Source organism: Myotis myotis, unplaced genomic scaffold, assembly GCF_014108235.1.
Source record: "Myotis myotis isolate mMyoMyo1 unplaced genomic scaffold, mMyoMyo1.p scaffold_m19_p_2, whole genome shotgun sequence".
Classification (NCBI taxonomy): domain Eukaryota; kingdom Metazoa; phylum Chordata; class Mammalia; order Chiroptera; family Vespertilionidae; genus Myotis; species Myotis myotis.
Genome location: NW_023416324.1, coordinates 13227020 through 13233895, shown reverse-complemented (window position 1 = coordinate 13233895; position 6876 = coordinate 13227020).

Genomic DNA, 6876 nt, shown 5'->3' with positions numbered 1-6876 from the left:
AAACGCACAAGCAGGTCCACCAGATCCAGTCTCACATGGGACGCCAGGAGACGGCAGACAAGCGGTCTGTGCACTTAGTAGAAAACGAAACCCAAACAAGCATACCAGATATTCAGCCAGCTGGAAAGCCTGGAGATTTTGTCCAGCAAGGAGCCTCCCAACAAAGGACCGAATGCCAAACTTCGTGTTGACCAGTTAAAGTATGATGTCCAACACCTGCAGACGGCTCTCAGAAACTTCCAGCAGGAGAGACAGCAAGAGGAGCTTCTGACTCACACCTTCACCTCCAACGTGGGATGCAGCGCCCCCTGCAAGGCTGCGACAGCCCCTGTGAGGCTGCGACAGTCCCAGTGAGGCTGAAACGGTCCTGGTGAGGCTGAAATGGCCCCTGTGAGGCTGCGACGGCCCCTGCAAGGCTGCGACGGCCCCTGGGAAGCCGGCAGAACAGTGTGAGCCGCCCAGATGGCTTTGTCGATGGCCCGCAAACCAGCGCGCAGCCCCAAGCACAACTATCACCCGAAGGGCGAGAGGGGTGATAGCAGCTGTAGTGTTGCTTTCTCCTCACTTTTGGTAACGAAATCCACATTTTAAACATAAGAGGACACATTACAGTGGGGTCTTGACTTACGAGTTTAATTTGTTCCGTGATGGAACTCGTAACTCAGATTACTCGTATGTCAAATCAAAAAGTGAACGAGTGAGACACGTGATGCTGGGCTGATGTTGTGGCGTTCACTGTGATGTTTGCTGCGCCAACTAGCAGTGGGGTATCTGAAGCTGGCTCGTAACCCGAATTTTAGCTCGCAGCTCAAAGCAAAAAATCGGCCGAGAGATGGCTCGTATCTCGAAAAACTCGTTAGTCGGGACACTCGTAAGTCAAGGCCCCACTGTATTTTAAAAAGCTGTTACATGTCTCCGTACTCTTTCTGAGTAGAGCATGAACAAGTCGTGAGAGACCACAGGGACACTTCATGGATAGAAATAGCTACATTTTCCATGTGTATGACCTTTGACCCAGCAACAAAAAGCGTATACCTATGGATGAGGACAGTGGGGGGGGCGGTAAGGGCAGAGGGTGGGGTGGGAACTGGGTGGAGGGGACCTATGGGGGGAGAAAGGGGGAACAACTGTAATAATCTGAACAATAAAGATTTATTAGAAAGCTAAAAAAATAAAAAAATAAATAATCAGTTGTTGAGCTTCTACTCTGCAATGGGCACTGGGCTGCATATTGGGGTGTGAAGATAAAGAAGAAAAGGATCTTCTTAAATCTGGTGGAGAAGATAGAACAGAACAACAGTTGTCATGTTATTGGTGGGGAGCACTCCTTGTCCCCACCTGCTGCTGAGGAGAGTGCATTTCTTGGGGTGCCGCTGGAATAAGGATTTCCAGGGGCCCCCATGGGAGGATGAGGTATTGTAGAAAGCTTTATGTCTGTGGAATTACACCTGACTTTCCAGGGTCCAATTTCCCTTTGTCCCAGCACAGAGGACGTGTCGCTGTGAATTCAGTAGGGCTAGAATTAAAGCCATTGCCCAGAGCTTTCGTTCCATGCCCGCACAGTCCAATACAGCACCAGGCTAGCTGAATCTGTGTTCCCAGTTGCAGTCCATCAGTCCACTGCGTGTGACGTCTCTATGGCCATGGGGCTATGGAGAACCTGGGTGAATGCAAGGAAGCAGGAGCAAAACCAAAGGAGCCAGAGAGCCAAGAGAGAGGGAAAATTCCTTTGTCTAGGGCAGCAGTTCTCAACCTGTGGGTCGAGACCCCTTTGGCAGTCGAACGACCCTTTCACAGGGGTCGCCTAAGACCATCCTGCATATCAGATATTTACATTACGATTCATAACAGTAGCAACATTACAGTTATGAAGTAGCAACGAAAATAATTTTATGGTTGGGTCACAACATGAGGAACTGTATTTAAAGGGCCAGAAGGTTGAGAACCACTGGTCTAGGGATTGTGTATTCCCAAGTTTTCGAGGGCTTGCAGTGGTCCTGTCCCCTCTGGCCAATGATCTGTGTTCCCAGGTTTGACTGACAGGCATCTTCCCTTTGTCATTCTGAGTTTACTGCACAACCATCTATCTTCCCCTTTGTCCAGTCCCTTCCCCCAGTAATCTGCAGGGAATAGGCCGGTGGTTCCTGGGGAGTGTAAAGCTGCAGCTTCCTGGTGAAGCTGCCCAAATGGCAATGCCTATAATATCTGGCCTCCCTTTGGCTCATTTCCTATCCTCCTTTATAATAAAAGGCTAATATGCAAATTGTCCTCTCAACAGGGATTTCGACCAGGGGGCGCGGCCGGTGGCCAACCACCTGTGGCCCCTCTCCACCCCAGCCTCAGACCCGCCCCGTGGCTGGCCCAGCCCTATGGGGCAGGCTGGCAGGACCCCACCTGTGCACAAATTTGTGCACTGGGCCTCTGCTAGCAAATCACAACGGTATCAATTACAATGTGAAATGATGACAGACTGAAATTCCTAACAGGAAGTGGGGAATAAGGTCAGAGTCAGCTTCTGAGCCAGATTCCCACAATTGAATGTCTTACTATTTCAAATGAATTCTGAGTCTTATTTTTTAAAAAAAAACATATTTTATTGATTTTCTACAGAGAGGAAGGGAGAGGGACAGAGAGTTAGAAACATCGATCAGCTGCCTCCTGCACACTCCCCACTGGGGATGTGCCCGCAACCAAGGCACATGCCCCCGACCGGAATCAAACCCGGGACCCTTGAGTCCTCAGGCCAATGCTCTATCCACTGAGCCAAACCGGTCAGGGCCTGAGTCTTATTTTTGAATGTAATTAATCTGTATTATTTTTTTAAATATATATTTTTTATTGATTTCAGAGAGGAAGGGAGAGGGAGAGAGAGAAAAAACATCAATGATGAGAGAGAATCATTGATCGGCTCCCTCCTGTACCTCCCTCATTGGGGATAGAGACGCAACCCGAGCATGTGCCCTTGACCAAGAATCAAATCATGACCTCCTGGTTCACAGATCGACGCTCAAACGCTGAGCCATGCTGGCAGGGCTGTATATATATATATATATATATATATATATATATATATATATATATTTTTTTTTTTAATAAGAGAAAGATTTTTTAAATAAGATCTGAAGCCTTATTTTTTAATAAGTTTTTATTTAGAAAGTTACAGAGTTAGTAGAAATGAGCCCGCTGGGCTGCGTAGGCTCAGGAAACAAGTTACAGAAGCCAAAGAAGAGCCCTTGGAGCTTAGAGAAAAAGGCAAAGGTAATGCACCTGGTGGAGAAGAGAGCGAGGAAGGAGAAGTGCAGGCAAGCTCCTGAGAGGGAGATCGCTGGTCTGGAGTCTTGATTTTGTTGTCCCAGGTTTCAATTCTGTTAGTCTGAAGCAGTGGTAGGCAAACTGTGGCTCCCGAGCCACATGTGGCTCTTTGGCCCCTTGAGTGTGGCTCTTCCACAAAATAGCGACTTCTGCACATGGGCCACAAAATTTCTATCGCACTGTACATGCGTGCCCGCACGTGGTATTTTGTGGAAGAACCACACTCAAGGGGCCAAAGAGCCGCATGTGGCTCACGATCCTCAGTTTGCCGACCACTGGCTCTGAAGAGTTAGAACATACCCATTTTTATTGATGTTGTGTGAGATCGTGTGTGCGTATGGGGTACACAGCATTCTCAATGACTTGTGCCTGAGGGCAGGCCTTCTTTTCCTGCTGGAGAATAGCATGACCAAAAACAGGGAGAGCAGGAATGTCTGAAAAAGTGGGTATGATTGGAGCCTAAGGTCCCCCACTCCCAACACCCCCCCACCCCCCACCCCCCTACCCCCATAAAGGGGGCTGCAGATCAGACAGGCTGGGGGTGCGGGGGCCAGGTCTCAGTGGGGAACTTGCCAGACCTTAAGCTAGAGAGTAGCAAGGTCAGGTCTTCATTTTTAAGAGTTCCAGCAGGAAAAAGGAGGAATACGGTGGTAATCACCGGAATTATAGTGGCTTTCCCAAGCTCCTATGGGCAACTATTGGGACCTGAATCCGACTGCCCCCCGCCCCCCCCCCCCCCCCCCCCGCACTGTGGGGCCACTACCACAGGACCAACGTCTGTGAGAAACATCTCCAGAGTCTGGAAACCTCTGCAAAGAACCTGGCCAATCTGGTAGCCCTGGCCTTGTAGCAGGGTTGCATCTTTCCCATCCTCTTCCTTCTCCCCAAGCCCATAGGCAGTGGTTCTCAACCTTCCTAATGCCGCGACCCTTTCATACAGTTCCTCGTGTTGTGGTGACCCCCAACCATAAAATTATTTTCGTGGCTACTTCATAACTGTAATTTTGCTACTGTTATGAATCACCATGTAAATATCTGATATGCAGGATGTATTTTTCATTGTTACAAATTGAACATAATTAAAGCATAGTGATTAATCACAAAAACAATATGTAATTATATATGTGTTTTCCAATGGTCTTAGGTAACCCCTGTGAAAGGGTCGTTCGACTCCCAAAGGGTTGCGACCCACAGGTTGAGAACCGCTGCCATAGAGGGTTAATTAACTTGACTAGAAAACCTCACAGGCTTTTGGCAGGTGCTGGCGCTCACCGCTAGATGGCAGCCTCAGCCCTGAAACCCCAGGGGCTTCCACCCAGAGACTGGAGGGAAGGAACGGACACAGCGAGGATACGCGACCACCCTCTCGGGCGTGCATCGTTATCTCTGTTTTTACAGTTGAGAAAACTAAGCGTCCAAGAGGTGAAGCCACTTTCCAAAGTCTCATAGGTAAGCAGACACGATAGAGCTAACTCTGCTTCTCTGACCTCAGTTTCCTTACCCTGAGATGAAACTGACCCACCTCTGGCAACACTAATCTCCTTTCCGTCTCTATAGATTTGTCTAACCTGGACATTTCACGTAAGTGGAATCAGACAGTATGATTTTTGTGGCCTTTTGTGTCTGGTTTCGTTCACTTGGCATCATGTTTTCGAGGCTCATCCATGTGGAAGCATGTTTCAGCGCTTCATTCCTTTTTCATGGCGGAATAATATTCCATCGTGTGGGCACACATATGTTTCTCCATTCATCAGTTGGTGGACATTTGGGTTGTTTCTGCTTTTTGGTTATTTTGGGTAATGTTGCTGATCATTCATGTACACGTTTTTGTGTGAACATGTGTTGTCAGTTCTCTTGGGTATATACTGGTATCTAGGAGTAGGATTCCTGGGTTGTCAAACTGTTTTCCAAAGCGGCCGCACCAATTTACATTCCCACTAGCAATGTAGGAAGGTTTCAATCCCTCCACATCCTGGCCAAACGCTTGTTATCGTCAGTCTTTTTGGTTATAGCTATCACAGTGGGGGTGAGTCTTGTTGTGGTTTTTATTTTCATTTTCCTAATGACTGATGATGTTGAACATCTTTTTATGTGCTTATTTGGTCTCTGTGTATCTTCTTTGGAGAATTGTCCATTCAAATTCTTTACCTTCTCAGTACATTTTGGTAATATGCTAAACACACACACACACACACACACACACACACACACACACACACATTCACATACCATCCCAGATTTACTTCAGCCATCACAATGGCCCTATGAGGCAGCCATTTCTCAGGTGAAGGAATTGAGGCCCAGAGTAGTGCAATGCTATGCTCCAAAGCACACAGCTTAAGGAGTGTCAGGCCCAGAATTTTTATTTAACAAACATTCAGGTCGTATTTACTATGTGTCAGTCCAGAGAACCCATGAACCTCACATTGCAACAATTTTCCGGTAAAAGTATTATTATCACTAACAGAGCTATTCTGAAGTAGCCACTTGTTTCTTTTTTTAAAAAAAATAACCTTTTCTCTTCAGTTATCAAAGGAATGCATGCTTATTGTAGAATAGGCAGAAAAACTATACAGAGAAGCACAAAGAAGACGGAGCAAAGATATCCCTTCCTTCCTTCCCACAGCTCCAATATGGCTTCTCTCTGATTTTGGATCCGTGTGAACAGGTGATACACTGGGGAGCCCCGAACAGGAGATCTGTGCCTTCGGGAAGCTAATATGCAGCTTTCTGTATTTTGTTTGTTTGTTAATTCTCACTGGAGTATATTTTTTCCATTGATTTTAGAGAGAGTGGAAGGGAGGGGGGTAGAAAGGAGAGAGAGAAACATCGATGTGAGACCCACATCAATTGGTTACCTCTCCCATGTGCCCCACCTGGGTGGGGAACCTGCAACCCAGGTACAAGTCCTTGACAAGAATCAACCCTCAAAATCTTGGGTTTGAGGGCCGATATTCTAACCACTTGGCACACCACCAGGGCAGCATTTTGCATTTGATCTGTAGGACTTTGAGGGAACGTGAGGCGTTTTTCAGGAGAAGATACACCAGAGATGAGGAAGGTTGCTATGGGGGCTTTGCCAGGGCGTTGGGCCTGACTGGGACAGGGCTTCTTCCTTCACCATCTGTGCAACCTCAGGCAAGTCACTTAATATCCCCCAAGCCTTGTTTTTTCTTCTGGAAAATGGGACTATGCATCCCTAACTTATCTAGTTGTGGGCACACTGTCCATGCCCAACAATGTCTGCAGCACTGGAACCCCTGATTCATTGGCAGGACTTACCCTCCTTTACATGGGTATCTTATTTAAAATGCCTCAGTGCCTTGGGAGACAGATCTGAGTTCTGATCCTGGTTTCATCTTTAATCAGCCCTCAGTCAAGTCCTTTTACTAGTACATTTTTGAGCCTCATTTCCTCATCTGTCCAAATTGTCGCTATGTTATAGGGTAGTTGGGAGGTTTCAACATAATGCATGCGAAGTACCTGTCTGAGTGCTTTACACTGAGAAAGTGCTTGGGAAATATTAGCTACTAGAGGCCCGGCGCACGAACTGGTGCACCAGTG